This window comes from Macaca nemestrina, chromosome 1 (genome assembly GCF_043159975.1).
Source record: "Macaca nemestrina isolate mMacNem1 chromosome 1, mMacNem.hap1, whole genome shotgun sequence".
In the NCBI taxonomy this organism is placed as follows: domain Eukaryota; kingdom Metazoa; phylum Chordata; class Mammalia; order Primates; family Cercopithecidae; genus Macaca; species Macaca nemestrina.
This window is the reverse complement of record NC_092125.1, coordinates 80136177-80152808: the sequence shown is the minus strand read 5'-3', so window position 1 is coordinate 80152808 and position 16632 is coordinate 80136177. Positions and strand designations below refer to the sequence as shown.

At 40.2% G+C, this 16632-nt stretch overlaps 1 long non-coding RNA gene across 1 annotated transcript; it reads left to right on the top strand.

The window, feature by feature from the left end:
• The first annotated feature begins 76 nt into the window (after positions 1–76).
• Positions 77–13040, top strand: LOC139356634 (uncharacterized). Its single transcript, XR_011608787.1, has 2 exons — positions 77–370; positions 12740–13040. It is a non-coding gene; the product is annotated as an uncharacterized lncRNA (long non-coding RNA).
• Positions 13041–16632: the final 3592 nt, after the last annotated feature.

Sequence of the window (16632 nt, the reverse complement as noted above, 5' to 3'; positions counted from 1 at the left end):
AATCTCCCAAGATGGTGAGAAGTGTATTTGCGTCATGTCTGCCTAACAATGAGCTATTATTAGGATGGTAGAAAATAGCAGCAAGTAAGGACTACAGATTTCACCCAGAGGCAGAGCAGACAAAAGACACAACAGTTTCCCAGGAAAGGAAGATGATTCCAGTTTAATTCATTCAACAGAACTCTTCCAAGAATGAGACCAGAAACCCTAACTGCATCTTGGAGGGAGCTGGAGGCTTTCCCATCACAGCGAGGCCAGCTGCTACCATGGGTGCCAGTGCCAGAGCCGCTGTCTGCAGGCACTCTCATGTCTGCTTGGGCCAAGCAGCAATCTAAATTAAGATGATCATCTGGGTCCTCAGGCCCTCAGGGTGAGTATATATTGCAGCAGTTTCAGCCTGTCTCATACCCTCCCTCTGCAGATCTGCAGTGTCTATAGCCAGATTCCCTGACCCCCAACCCCTCAACTTCAGATCTCAATCCCCAGAACAATGTGGGCTTGAGACAGGAAATATTAAAACAGGTTTAGCACTTCCTCCTCCTCCCCCAACAGCAGTGGCATCCTAGTGTTGAGTCATTCTCCAGATTAGGTTGAACCAGCTGGCCACTGGGCTCCCTGTGTGTCACCTGAGTCATCCTCACTCTTGATTAGGCCTAGGGGTCCTCAATGGGCTTCCGCCCTCACCCCTGGGTTGCAGCTCTCTAGTCTAATAACATTCCCACTGTAATTACAAAACTCCTATACCCAAACTTCTTCCTGGGAGACAGTGAAGAGTGTTGCTCTTTCTTTCCTTCCTTCCTTCCTTCTTTCCCTCCTTCCTTCCTTCTTTCCCTTCCTTCCTTCCTTCCTTCCTTCCTTCCTTCCTTCCTTCCTTCCTTCCTTCCTTCCTTCCTTCCTCCCTCCCTCCCTCCCTTCCTTTCTTTCTTTCTTTTTTTTTTTGAAATGCAGTTTCGTTCTGTTGCCCAGGCTGGAGTGCCGTGGCGCCATCTGGGCTCACTGCAACCTCCACCTCCGGAGTTCCTGTGAAGAGACCACCAAACAGGCTTTGTATGAGCAATAAAGCTTTTTAATCACCTGGGTGCAGGCGGGCTGAGTCCGAAAAGAGAGTCAGTGAAAGGAGATAGGGGTGGGGCCGTTTTTATAAGATTTGGGTAGGTAAAGGAAAATTACAGTCAAAGGGGGGTTGTTCTCTGGCGGGCAGGAGTGGGGGTCACAAGGTGCTCAGTGGGGGAGTGTTTTTGTTTTTTTTTGTTTTTTTTTTTTTTGAGACGGAGTCTCGCTGTGTCTCCCAGGCTGGAGTGCAGTGGTGTGATCTCGGCTCACTGCAAGCTCCGCCTCCCGGGTTCACGCCATTCTCCCGCCTCAGCCTCCCAAGTAGCTGAGACTACAGGCGCCCGCCACCACGCCCAGCTAGTTTTTTGTATTTTTAGTAGAGACGGGGTTTCATCATGTTAGCCAGGATAGTCTCGATCTCCTGACCTCGTGATCCACCCGCCTCGGCCTCCCAAAGTGCTGGGATTACAGGCTTGAGCCACCGCGCCCGGCCTTGGGGGAGTGTTTTGAGCTAGGATGAGCCAGAAGAAGGAATTTCACAAGGTAATGTCATCAGTTAAGGCAAGGACTGGCCATTTTCACTTCTTTTGTGGTGGAATGTCATCAGTTAAGGCAGTAACAGGCCATTTAAATATCACTTCTTTTGTGATTCTTCAGTTACTTCAGGCCATCTGGATGTATACCTGTAGGTCTCAGGGGATATGATGGCTTAGCTTGGGCTCAGAGGCCTGACACCACGTTCAAGTGATTCTCCTGCCTCAGCCTCCTGAGTAGCTGGGATTACAGATGCGAGCCACCATGCCTGGCTAATTTTTGTAGTTTTAGTAGAGACATGGTTTCACCATGTTGGTCAGGCTGGTCTCGAACTCCTGACCTTGTGATCTGGCCTCCCAAAGTGCTGGGATTACAAGCGTGAACCACCATGCCCAGCCGTGTGTTACACTTTTCGACCTTGGTTCTCATCTCTTCCTTGGTTCAACCGTCTCCTCTTGCTCTTGACTGTCCTGAAATGGGAGAGTTTCCTGACCCCATCACAGAACATGCAACAGGGGTGTGGCTCATCTGTTCAGCTGCCTTGCTCAAACCCCTAATGGGCAGGGAGCATGCAGATGGGCAGGTCCAAGAGCTGGGGCCAGCACTTTTGGGCTCCGGCCCTATGGTAGCATCTAGGGGTGGGTGCCTGCAACTCCCGAAGCCCAAGTGGGAGTGTTACAGTGCTCTTTTTAGCTCTGCTGTCTGCAGAAGGCTTAAGTGTTAACCAGTTCAGTACCCTCTTGGTACCCGAAACCTTGTCCAGCATCCAGGAAGAATTAGGTCACATGGACGAAACAAAGGATGGTAAACGCAGGGGACTTTATTGTCAGATGGAGGTGGCTCTCAGCTGGAGGGATGGGGAGCTGAAGAGGTGATGAAGTAGGAAGAATGATCTTCCCCTGGAGTTTGGCTGTCCTGCAGCCAGTCTCCTCTCCAGTCATCCCCAGATGAACTCCTCTTGACATTCAGACATTCCTTCTTTTCTCTCCTTCTCTGCCGGGCCCGCTTTTCTGCCTCTGCTCATCTACTTGTGGAGCATGGGATTTGGGGTTTATATGGGTATGAGACAGTGGGGCATGGTGGGCCAAAAGGCAATATTTGGGTGCAAAAACAGGAATGTCTGTTTCTATTTAGGGCCATGGGTTTCTAGGCTTGAGGGTGGGGCCTTTGCCAGGGAACCACCTTCTTCTACCCAGTATTTCCCTGTCTCTTGTCCATATCAGTACCTCTCTCCTTATCTGAGGTTAAGATCAGGGGAGGCTTTAGCTCTGTATCTTAGTTTAGTGTTGGGGTCTGGATTTCTGGGGACAAATCTGCCAGAAGCTGGCAGCCTGCCCTGAGTTCCAAAAATTACCTGTCCCCAATTTTCAGTGGGGCTGCTCATGTTTTGGCATAGTTTGCAATTCCACTTGGAGCACCTGATGCCAACTACTTAGCTGAACCGCTATGTGGAAGGTTGAACTCCTTGCACCTGTGCCTTCTCCAGCTTTTCCTGTTAGGTTGACCTGTCCCACTCTGAAGGGCATGTCTAGTGCTAAGTCTCAGTCCCTTTCCTGCCGACACTGTCCTGCTCCCAATAAACCTCCACACCTCCTGATAAATCCTGGCACAAGAGAAGCATGTATGGGAAAGTGTCAGCCTCAGAACTTCTTGGGAATTGAGGGGGAGGGAGTGACTGGGAGGAGGGCTAGTCTCAGATCCTAATGCCTACCTTGCTTCTCATTGAGGATTCCGGTTGATAAAAAATACACATATTGTTAAATGAGGATTGCAACATCAGTTCTGTTTGACTTTCTGTAACAATTAGAAGACTAGAGAATATCGCTGGCTTTCTGACCTCCCACTCAGAATTATAGAGAGCCAAGTCTTCCCTACAAGGTGGACTTATCTACCCAGTCCCAGGCTGAGAAGCTGGATATCAGTCCTCCCTGCTCTGAGGTGGTCCCACCAAGGGGTTGACCTACAGAGACTGATCCATTGCTCTGAAATAAAGGCTAGTTCAAGATGAATCAGGAAATGGGGAGCATGTAGGAGAAGTGAGGGACCTTGAGTTTTTACCCTGCCCAGTAGAGGAATAGAAAGTGATTATCAAGCTCTCATCAATGTGTCTGATAACCAAAGTCATTCTTCCCTCTTTGGAATGGGAAAGGTATAGGAATGAGGTAGGTGCTGAAAATTCCCACTCCATCTCTTCCCACAAATGAAGAAGGTATTGGTGGAAGCACCTTCCTTTCTGGGTTGTGGAGGAGATGATTCAGCTGAGTCAAATGACACGTGAACAATAGGAACAGCTCTACCTCCCATGAACTGTTGGCTTGCTGTCTTCCTCATGAGTCAGTTTCAGCAGAGTGTGGCCAAGAAAATTCCCCTGATGGAGACTGGGTAAACAGTCTACCTCTGTGGGCCACCTCCCTTCCATCCTCTACCCAGTGCAAGTCAAAGCTGCCCATCACTGGGCACGGGGCAGTCAGGGGACTCCTGATGACTGACTCAGAGCAGAGTGATGTCGTGACAATCAGGCACAGAAAATCAACTTCTACAAAAGCCTGACAAGTGAGTGCTTTTCTCTGCTCTCAAATCCTTTTCAGAGTGGAAGCTTTCTCCAGCATTCAGGCGGCACCTAACGCTCCATCCCGAGACCACAGAGATAACTAAGACGTGCCAAAGGTTTTGAGGAGAAGGTGACATCAGTGCACTGTGTCTTAGTTCAGAGGCTAACTGTATGTGTCACAAGTAGCATCTGTGGGTAAGTGGTGGAGAACTTGGGAAAAGACAAACATCTTGGGAAAAGAAAACCCTTCCCTTGCAGCCACACACCAGAGACTATTCATAAGAGTCAGCTTCAGTAGTGGGCAATTTCTCATGCACCTGAACAGTTTATGGCTAACTTTGGAAATAAGCAGCCAGGTTGGCTGAATTCCAGCTAAAGAGCTATCAGGTAGGGCAGACACTCTCAAAGACAATTTTATGATCCTTGTCTTGATTCTTGATGAAATGGTAACTTTTAAAAAGCTACCATAGGTGTAAGGAGATCTGACTTCATTTTTTACGTTTCAGAAGTTATTTCCTGTAATCATCCAAAGCTTGCCTGGTGTCTCTCATTCCTGGATGCCAGTTTCAGCTTTATGCAGTGGAGTGCTTCTTTCTACTTTCTGCATCCTTCCTATGGCGTAATCTTCAAAATGCATCTCTACTCTTCAGTGGTTTTTCTCCTCCTGTGGTTCTCAAAGCGTGGTCCCTGGACCAGCAGCATCAGCATCACCTGAAAGTTTGCTAGAAATGCAAATTCTCAAGCCTACCCAAGACCTACTGAATCAGAAACTCTGGGGGTAGAGTTCAATAGTCTGTGTTAACAAGCCCTCCAGGGGGATTCCAATGCATGCTAAATGTGAAAGCCACTCTTCTAAGGCAACTTATCCTCTTGATTAACTCGTACCACTGATACACTGGGCCAGAGACCAATGGTGATCCAATTCTGTTAAATATTTAATCAATAAACAACTAATATTTAAGTTATTTTTGGAGGCTGCTCTGATCACTGGAATCCATGGCTAAAGCCAAGTTGTCTGAAAACTTATTTGTCACAAGCCCTCACAGTTATATTTTATCTTCTTCATGTACTCTAGATTCCGTAAAGTAATTTGGTATCCTTGGCATAGTTCTCTTTGTCAAATAGCTCTCTACTGCTATAATAAGATCTATTGAGAGAGGCATCAAATGCTTTGTTAACGATCTATTCTATTCACACTAATGAAACCTCCATTGTCCACCAAAATTGGAATGGTGTCAAAGAGTCATCAAGTTTTTCTGAAAGGTTTTTTTGTTCCCCTTATGTGCTACCCAGAGCTTACCTATTTATACCCTATGAGCTCAGTTTGATTAGCTTTCAATGCATTGTCTTACAAGTGAAATTAGATGAATGAAAGGGTTGTTTCCTTTAGGCTTCATCTTCAATGAGATTCTTCCTGTGTCAGAGACCTCGAGTAACTTTAACGTGTCTTCAGGCAAAAGATGTCAGGAAAAACCTGGCAGGAAAGGGAAAACTGTGTCTAGTCCCATAATTTTGTCTGTCTTCCTACCTGTACCTTCTGGTTCTTGACTTGGCTTGACTTGGAATTGCACTGCTTTTCCAAATGAAAACTGGTTATTAAAGCCCTTTTGCTTGAATTTCTGTTAGCAGCCTACTTCCCACTGTTGTCTGTCTCTCTCTGCCTCCAAATCTCAGATAAAACCTGATACCATACTCACCTCACGATTCTATTTCAGCAAAATTTGATTGTTTTGGCTTAGCTTTCTCTGACTTCAGTGTATATCTGAATCAACTGGAGGCCTTTTTTACCACACAGACTGCTGGGCTCCACTCACAGAGTTTCTAATTCAATAGATGTTAGGTGGGCCCAAGAATTTGCATTTCTAAAAAGTTCACAGGTCAGGCTAATGCTGCTAGTCCAGGGACTACAATTTGAGAACCCCTGCTGTACACCAGCACATGGCAATATCTGGATTCTTTCTGATTATTGCAGTCCTGACGCCCTTCCATTCTCATTGCAGTGTTTCATGTTTCTGTTTCATTTATTCCCAAAGCATCGTATTTCTTGCAGGCTGCCAGGCAACTGTGATCTATTGCTTGGGCAAGAAAAGGTATACAAACCTCACCATTTTCCCATAACTTTTATTTGGTACAGTGGAGTGACCTGACTCCAGGAAAACAACTTACTTCTTTGCTAAAAGTAAAGTCCTTGGAGGGTATTAAAACCACGCAGTATCCTTTAGAAACTTAATGCAACCCATGGTATTTACTGATGGACACCCAGACATGTGTAATAGGATTATAGATCAGCCTCATTTAAGACAAAGTTTGCTGGGGGAGATCAAAATTACTCCCTGTGGAACCTAAATTAGGTACAAAGCAATTAACTTTAAGCAACCAAAAAATTGGTTCTATAAAAATTCCATTTCAAATCAGCTCTTAACTACAAGCTCATTACCAGGTACCTTCACTAAATAAGAGACAAATAAGTCTCTGGAGATGGAAAATATGAACTAAATTTTGAGACACCTCATTGAATATGAAAACTGATGAAGTCTTAGATCTAATCTGTAAGAACAAGGATCAGCTATTTCTACAGACTTTCTGACTTTTCAAATCACTTCCACACCCAGAAAGACAAATCTTCTCATTCCTGAAAACAAATACATTTATGTTTCAATTCCACTGATGGTTCAGTTGGTGAAATATTAAATACACTTGATTTCATTTCGTTTCTTTTTGAGTGTGAGAATTTCAAACAACTTTTATTGAGAGCCAACACATCAGCTCAATAGACTTTTATTTTCACAAAGTGTGTTTCTTTGCTTAGCATATGGTAAGAACTTTATAAGTGTTTGTCAATTAAATATTAACAGATCATTAATTGTTGAATGAATACATTAATGAAAGTTGTTGACTTAATATATGATTATGAATTTAATGTAAGTGCTTTAAAATTAGAAAATACAGAAAAATATAAAGAAATAAAACAATCATCCATAATCTCACAACCTGAAGCAAACTACTACTAATTTTTGAAACATTTTTCCCATCACATATGCCTATGTGTGTATGTAGGTATATATAGTTATTACCATATTAAATATAAAATGTCACATTTTGTGAAATTTACTTTTATAATGGAAATCTGTAGCAACAGAGATGGAGCTGGAGGCCATTACTCTAAGAGACTTAACACAAGAACAGAAAACCGAATACTGCATGTTCTCATTTATAAGTGAAAGCTAAACATTGAGTGCACATGAACATAACGATGGGAACAACAGACACTGGGAATGGGACCATTAGTTGGGGGAGGGAGGAAGGGAGGAAGGGACTGAAGAACCACCTGTGGGTATTATGCTTACTACCTTGGTAATGGGATCGTTGAGACCCCAAGCCTCACCATCATGCTATTTACCCATATAACAAATCTGCATGGATATCCTTTAATCTACAATAAAAATGGAAAAAAATTTTAAGTCACATTTGTTAATTTACTTTTTTTTTTTTTTTTTTTTTTTTGAGGCAGAGTTTCACTCTTGTTGCCCAGGCTGGAGTACAATGTCACGATCTCGGCTCACTGCAATCTTTGCCTCCTGGGTTCAAGCAATTCTCCTGCCTCAGCCTCCCAAGTAGCTGGGATTACAGGTGCCTACCACCATGCCCAGCTAATTTTTGTATTTTTAGTAGAGACAGGGTTTTACCATGTTGGCAAGGTTGGTCTCAAACTCTTGACTTCAGGCGATCCACCCACCTTGGCCTCCCAAAGTGCTGGGATTACAGGCATGAGCCACCATGCCCAGTCTTGTTAATTTACTTTTATAACGAAAATTTCCTGAAATCATTAGCAATTCACTGAGAACATCATTTTCATGGTCATGTAATAGTCCAGTGAGTGAATATTCTCAATTTAATACTTCTACTATTACCCAATATTAGGGTATATCTAATATTATTTCTATGTGCCTAGATAAATATGTTTCTAGAAAAACATTTTATTTATGATTAGAATCTACTTCTTAGAATAAAATCATTGGATGAAAAGATAGAAATATTTTTAAAGCTCTTGATACCTATTGAAAAACAAATTGTTTTTCAGAAAGGTTGTACCTGCCTACAAGATTATCAACAGTGTGTGAGAACATCCGCTTTGCTGAACTCTTTCTCACATATCACCTTTAGAGATGTTATGTGGTATGTTTTTAATTTTCATTTAATCTTTTGCTAGTTAGATTAAACATGGCAAGTTTTGCTAGCCATTAGTACTTCCTTTTTATGTGAAATGTCTGTTCATGTTCTTTGTCCATTTTTCAATAGTATCTTAGAATATTTATTGTTCACTTGCATATGCTCTTTATACATGAAAGATATCAACCCATCATATATCATCTCCCATTATGTCAATTAACTTTTAACTTTGTTAATGATTTTTTATATATATACATAAGTTTTGTTCTACATGTGTTTTCCATAGCTTTTAAACCTAGAATGTATTTCCTTAGCCATAGACTAGATAATAAAACTCTATTTTTAAATAAAGATTTCTAAATTGGTTTACATGTTAAAATTAGCATTTTAATTTTTCTAAGAAAATATTTGGCATAAGAAGTAAAAACTTTGCTTTGCCAAAGAGACTAGATAAAACAAACCATGCTTCTTCATTTATGATTAATATATATTACATGTATATATGTATGTACCTTATATACAGATAGATATATACAAAAGTGTGTGAATATGTGTACATATATACATGTTTGTATATGTATATATATACACAATGTATGTATATATACACACATATGTACATATACATGTATATATTTATACACACACACATACTTCTAGTACAGTGTTACCCCTTTTCACTGAATTATTTATCAGCTTCTGCAATTGCATTACAGTTTTAATTATTATAGCTTTACCGTATGTTTTAATAACTAAAGCAAACACCATCATTAAATCACTTTTTAAAGTACTCTTGGCTATGCTTATCTATTCATGTTTTCTCAGATATTCTCAGACTGATTTACTTGTTTTTCCTCAAAAATTTCAATAGAATTGCATTAAAATATGTTTAAAATATTCACATTTCATATTGGAGTATATGATAAATCTATCCATTTATTTAGAACTTCTTTTATATTTCTCAGTAAAGTTTCACAACTTTCTTTATATGTATGTTATCCATTTCAGGAAATATGTATCCCTCATTGCCTTATATTTTTATCCTTATTGAAAATAGCATTTTTTCTCCTTGTTATCATTTAGTTGATTTTCAATGGCATACCGAAAAAAAGAACCCGATTAACATTGATGTATTTACTTTGTATTCAGTGACTCCACTGAAGTTCTTTCTTAATTATACTTTTCTCCAATGATTTTCTTGCATTTTCTTTGCAAACATGGAAAAAAATGATGGAATTAACATCATTATGCTCACTAGCAAACTTTAGCAAGTCTTAACTTTTTTCCATATTTGCCTCTACTTTTTTTTAATAAAACCATAAATTAAACATTATTGACATATTTGAAAACTCTGCATACCCCTCCCTAACAGTAGTCCTTTCTCTTTTTTTCCCAGAGATGTCTATGAACGCAAAGTTACTTTCTGGGCTCATAACCCTCCCTTTTATGGGTTTATACTTAGTAGTTATGTGTTAGTAAAAACTATCTGATTATTATGTTTTAAAACATTATGAAATTATATTATAGTGTATATATGATTTACAGTTTTTCTCAATAAAATACTGTAATATTTATTCATGTTGATATAGTAGTTCTATGTTAGTGATTTTCACGGTTATATTGAATTTGATTGTGTGAATATACAACAATGTATTTATCCATTTTTCTTCTGATAGGCCTTTGCTATTGACAATGCTTCCATTCCCACATGTGTGGCCTTATGCAAATGTGCAAGAGTTTCTTTAATACATATGTGGGTATGCTCACCTTCCACATTACTAAATATTGCCAACTTGCTCTCTGTAGTCTTTGTACCAATGCAAGCATCCTCCAGATAGCTATCTGAGCAAGCTCTCCTTCCACATCCAACCCTGCAGGAGGTACAGTAAGACTTTTATTTGCCAATCTGAAGGGTGTGGAGTGATATCTTAATTTGTTTCAATATGCGTTTACAACAGGCTTTTTTGGTTAAGGGCCAGGTTTGTTCTTTGGGTTTCTTTGGGTTTGTTGTTGTGTGTTTTTCAACCAACCATTCAAGAATGTAAAAACACATTCTTAGCTCTCTGGCTCCGCCACAACAACTTGTGGGTTAGATTTGACCTGCAGGCCATAGTTAGCAGACCCCTTTCTTTGTGAAAACCAGTGAAGTTGAGCATCTTTTCAGAGGATTATTGACCATTTTCTTCTTTTTAATTGAAACACAAATTTTGTGATTTTTGGGGGTGATTTGTCTTTTCTTATGGATTTGTGGGACTCCTTTGTAAATTCTGAATATGAGTCTTTTCTCAGTTATATGTATTGCCAATATCTCTTCCATCCTTTGGCTGTTTTTCAATTACAGCACAATCTTCACTAGAAGTTATTTCTTGGGGTTTCTAAGTAGAATTTTGGTCCTCTACAAATAATATATCCTTTCCTTTTACATACACAGTCATTCCTCTTATTTTGAGTTCAAGCTTTATTACATTGGCCACAATGTTCAGAGCAATTTAAAATAGTGATGATTATATATGGTTACTATGTTTTATTTTTGATATGTTAAAATGTATGTTGGTCATGTGAGTTAATATGGCTGTTTCTGAGTAAGAACAGAATCAGGCTTTTTGTGCCTTCCATTATGGTAGTCCTCAATCCTTTCAAGCCATGGACTCTCTCTTTGTAGCAAAAGACATTTTTGCATTTTCTGCTAAGCCGATGGGCATTTATCATTATGTAAATTAAATCCCTGTGCTTTATACTGGATGATTAGCCCATCTTCAAGCTCAGTGGTGAAGAGTCACTAGTAGAAAACGCAGTTTCTAAAGAAACACATTCTTGTAGGTCATGAGTAAATGAGTGAACGCATTAACATGTGAAATGAATAACAAGAACACCTCAGACAGGGAACAGAGCACAGGCATGCCTGGAAGATATTGCAGGCTCAGCTCCAGGACACAGCAATAAACTGAATCACAGAGATTTGGTTTCCCAGTGCATGTAAAAGTTATGTTTACACTATACTGTAGTCTGTTAAGTGTGCAAAAGCATTATGTCTGAAAACAATGCACATGTTTTAACTAAAAATACTTATTGCTAAACAATACTAACAATTATCTCAGCCTTCAGCCAGTCATAACCTTTTTGTTGGTGGAGAGTATTGCCTCAGTGTTGATGGCTACTGACAGATCAAAATGGTAGTTACTAAAAGTTGAGGTGGTGTGGCAAATTATTAAAATAAAGCTACAATGAAGTTTGGTACATTGATTGACTCTTTCTTTAAGGAAAAAAATTTCTGTAGTAGGTAATGCTGTTTGACAGCATTTTACTTATAGTGGGACTTCATTCAAAATTGAAGTCAATCCTCTCACTCCCTGCTGCTGCTGCTTTAATAACCAAGTTAATTTAATATTCTAAATCCTCTATTGTCATTTTAACAATGTTCACAATGTCTTCTCTAGAAGTAGGTTCCATCTCAGGAGACCACTTCCTTTTGCTCATCCATAGGAAGCAAGTCCTCATCTGTTCAAGTCTGATTATGAGATTGTAGCAATTCAATCTCATTTTCAGGCTCTAGTTCTTCTAACTCTAGTTCTCTTGCTATTTCTACCATACCTATAGTCACTTTTTCCATGAAAATCTTGAATTCCTTAAAGTCATCCTTGAGGATTGGAATAAAATTTTTCCAAACTCCTGTTAATCTATATATTTTTATGTCTTTCCATGAATCATGAATGTTCTTAATGGCATGTAGAATGGTAAATTCTTTCCAGAAGATTTTCAACTTACATTGCCAGAACCATCAGAGATATCACTATCTATGGCAGCAATAGCCTTACAAAAATGTATTTCTTAAATAATAAGACTTGAAAGTCAAAATTACCCCTTGATCCATTGGCTGCAGATGGATGTTGTGTTAGCAGGCATGAAAACATTAATCTCCTTGTATATTTCCGTCAGAGCTCTTGCATGACTAGGTGCTTTGTTAGTGAACAGTAATATTTTGAAAGGAATCTTTTTTTGTTCTGAGCAGTAGGTCTCAACAATAGGCTTAAATATTCAGTAAGCCATGCTATAAATAGATATGCTGCCATCTAAGCTTTGTTGTTTCACTTATAGAGCACAGGCAGAGTAGACTTACCATAATTCTTAGTGCCCTACAATTTTTGGAGTGGTAAGTGAGCATTGCTTTCAAATTGAAATCATCAGCTGCCTTAGCCTCTAATAAGAGAGCCAACCTGTCCTTTGAAGCCAGGCATTGACTTCTCCTCTCTAGCTATGAAAGTCTTTGATGTCATCTCCTTCCCAAATAAGACTGTTTTGTCTACACCAAAATGTAGCCACCTTCATCAGTGATCGTAGCTGGATCTGAATAACTTGCTGCAGCTTCTTCATTAGCAATTGCTTCTTCGCCTTGCACTGTTTTCATTTCTTTCTTTCTTTCTTTTTTTTCAGATGGAATCTCGCTCTGTCTCCCAAGCTGGAGTGTGATGGCATGACACCTTGCACTTCTATGTTACGGAGATGGCTTCTTTCCTTAAACCTCAGGAACCAAACTGCTAGCTTCCAACTTCTCTTCTCCCGCCTTCCTCACCTCTCTCATAGAATTAAAAAGAGTTAGGGCTCATCGAACTGAAGGGAGTTAGGACTTTGCTCTGGAATAGGGTTTGGCTTAAGGAAATGTAGTAATTGGTTTGCTCTATTCAGATTGCTCAAACTTTCTCCATATCAGCAATAAAGCTGTTTTGCTTTCTTATTTTCTTTGTGTGTTCACTGAAATAACACTTTTCATTTCCTTCAAGAACTTTTCTTTGCATTCACAACTTGGCTAACTGGCAAGGGCCTACCTTTAGGACTGTCTCACTTTTGACATGCCTTTCTCACTAAGCTTAATCATTTGTAGCTTTTCATTTAAAATGAGGAACATGCCACTCTTCCTTTCACCTCTTTCCCTTTGCTTCCTTTCACTCTTCCTTTCACCTAGAGACCACTGTAGGGTTATTAGTTACCCTAATTTCAATATTGTTGTCTGTGGGAATAGAGAGGCCAGAGGGGAAGGAATGGCCAGTCAGTGGATAAGCAAGTATACACACAACATTAATGGATTAAGTTTGCCATCTTTTATGGACTCACTTCATGGTGTCCTGAAACAGTCAATGGTAACATCAAAGATCACTGATTACAAATCACTATAACAACAGTTATAATAATGAAAAAGCTTGAAATATTATAAGAATTACCAATACGTGTCACAGAGACACAAAGTGAGCATATACTGTTGGAAAAATGGCACAAATAGATGTGCTTAATTCTGGGTTGCTACTAGCCTTCAATCTGTTAAAAAGAAAAAAAGCAATATTTACAAAGCACAATAAAGCAAAGCACAACGAATCAAAGCACAAAAAAGGTACTACATTTAGAAGGAGGCTTATATGGTTGAGGTTTATAAAACATGAAAGAATATTTTGTAAAACCAAATAAGTGATATACAATGGTAAGTTATTATTTAAGTTAGCAGCAACCGTGATCACCATACTATCAATATCTCCGTGGGAAACTTCTAGCTGCAAGGTATTTTAAAGCTCTCTTGAACTTCTCCATGGGTACAACTGTGAGAAAAATTGGGATCAGGTTGTTCATGGTTTTGCATGTGGCAGGTTTTCCAAAACTACTTGAGTCTGAGAACCATGTTATGAATCTTTATGTTTGTCATGTGAATTACATAATAATGACCCATGGAACTAGCTTGATAAATGTTTAGAAATTGAAATCATTGAAGTGGGAGAATTTCTAAAGAATCCTGGGCTCAAAAATGATTCACTCAGCAGGGAAATACAAAGGGAATCATGTTACTTCTTCAAACAGATAAGAGGCTCTGCCAACACTGTGCTACCTGTGTTTCCAGAATCTGCTGGTAAAGTTTCTTTTGTCTGGGACCTAGAAAGAGTGAAGAAGGGAATATTAGAACTCAAGTCGCAATTCCCAAAAACATACTTTGCAAATCACACACTGAAGAAGCTGACACCACTACTTACCTTATGGGGGCAGGTGGGAAAAAGTGTCCTTGTTTTTGAAAGGTGACTTCATTCCAGCTTTATTACCTCTTGTAACTCTACTGTTGAATAAGAAATAATACAGTGAATTATAATAGCTCTGTCTGGAGACTATCTTCAGCCTAAAAATATTGCTACATTCTAATGACAGTAACTTGTGGTCCATTCTGGAAAGACAAGACACACATCTACTGCTCCTGTTCCTGCTCCTGCTCCCATCCCCACCTCCACCCCCATCATCTCATGAACACCTTTCCTGGCATCTGCACAGAGACCTTGTCAGGATTTAACCACCTCATACACCTTTCCCCTGGACATTTTTTACCCCATAAATGTTCCCAGATTGCTCTTTGAGTAGGTTTTCTCTGTCCTTTGTCTCTGCTTCTCCCTTGATATTGATGAAAGGGACCACCTCGTAAGATGCATGTTGGCTGGACAGCTCCAGCTCCCTGGGGACCTCACAATGAAGACAGGGTTTGACTCCATAATTTTATTACAACCATTATTCACCTTCAGGGCACAGAAGCCAGGGAGGTGTGCTGAGACCTCAGGAACCACTGACAAGTAGGCAATCATGTCATTGGTTTAATTTTCAAAAGCCTGAAGACACAAATATACTGCCTATCTGGTGACTCAGGCCATCGGTGTCATAGCAGGTCTATTACAGATAAAAGAAACTTGTGACACCATGTCTGTCAAGCTGGAGAAAATGGTGCAGAAGGACAGCTACACCAGATGAGGAAGCACATGGAGGGATGCACACAGCAATTTTTCTCCAGGGGGAGACTTTCCTAAGAAATATCACCACAAGAGGGGAGAATATTGGAAAAATGTGACATACAAAGCACCGGAAATGATTCGCAAAATATGGGACAAGTGATAATGAAAAAACAACAGTCATTATTCTCTGACCCTGGGCCATAAAGCCCTCTGATTTTCCAACTCTACCTGCTTTGGGAAACAGAAAGTAGAGAGGCGATAGATTGTACTGCGACATTGATCTCTTTCAAATATTCAAAACAAAATCCCTGCTTTTTCTTTCAGAGAACAGGCTGGGTCAGGGCATCTGTGTTTAATTGTGTCCACCCTATTCTCTGTTTAGGTGACCAGTTGTCGTTAACTTCAGATGTTTTTCCTTGAGGAGAGTGTGCAGGAATGAGAAGAAAACACCATCAGAATCATGTGGACCCACATTCATCCCTCCCTTCACCCCTACTGGGAAGGAATCCAGAAGGCTCAAAGATGTGGAAAAAGCTACCAGAAAAACAGTACCTGGGACAGAGGGTAGAGATTCCTATGGCAGGAATGTGACTACTTTTAATCTTTCTTCCATCATCTCAGCTTTTAAATTTCTCCCTAGAGAACCTTTCAGTAGTAAGATTCAGAGGTGCGTGTTAGGGTGTCAGGTGCACCCTGTGTTCCAGAGGTAGATGGTACAGGCTCCCTTGTCTGGAGGCAAAGCAGGGCCAGAGTTGGCAGGTTCAGTTTCAAGGTTTTGGGAAAGCAGTGGCCCAGCAGTATCTCTTCTGGCTCTTGGAAGCAGGAATGCACACTTGATTCAGGCTGGGAGCAAATCCCTGTGTCATCTTTCAGGAATATCAGGAGTGTGGCAGCAGGTAACAGGGTGCTTTGCAGAACCAGCAGAGGGGTGTACACCTCAGGGCACACCCCAGGGAGCCATAGTGTCCCAGTGTGGAGGCAGAAAGGTAGAGAGGAGACATTGGAGAAGCTTAGAGTAACCTTGTGAACTTTAGCCTTAAATCAGCTGACTGAGCAGGGTCTTCTCTTAACCCTGTTCAGGATGAGGCTATGCCTGGGGTAAAAAGAAAAAGCCTCCAACTCTTTTACATTGGCAACTATGAGGATGGAAAAAATGATAGTGGTGGTGTATGTTTTTTCATTAACAGGTTAACCTGACCATTTCGGGAATGTCATTAAATGTTTTTCTAAGATAAAATTTTTTACTGAGTAATGCTTGTGCCACTACTTAAACCATTACCTTAAATTGTTTTCTAATATAAATAATTCTGGGATGAACACCTATGAATATATATTTTCTCCCATCACTGAAGTGAGATTGCTGAATCAAAGGATGGAAGGTTTTGAAGACTCTGGATACAGCTTTCAAAGTTCCTTTCTAGAAAATTGTGTTAACAAAAGCACCCACCAGCAAAGCAGAAGAAGACTGATAAATTTGTTCTTGTGACTTTCTCAGGATGTGGAATTTGGAGAAGTAACACCTGCTGATCCTGGACTTCTGAGTATGGGTGTTTATGGGATAGGATGGGAAGGTTA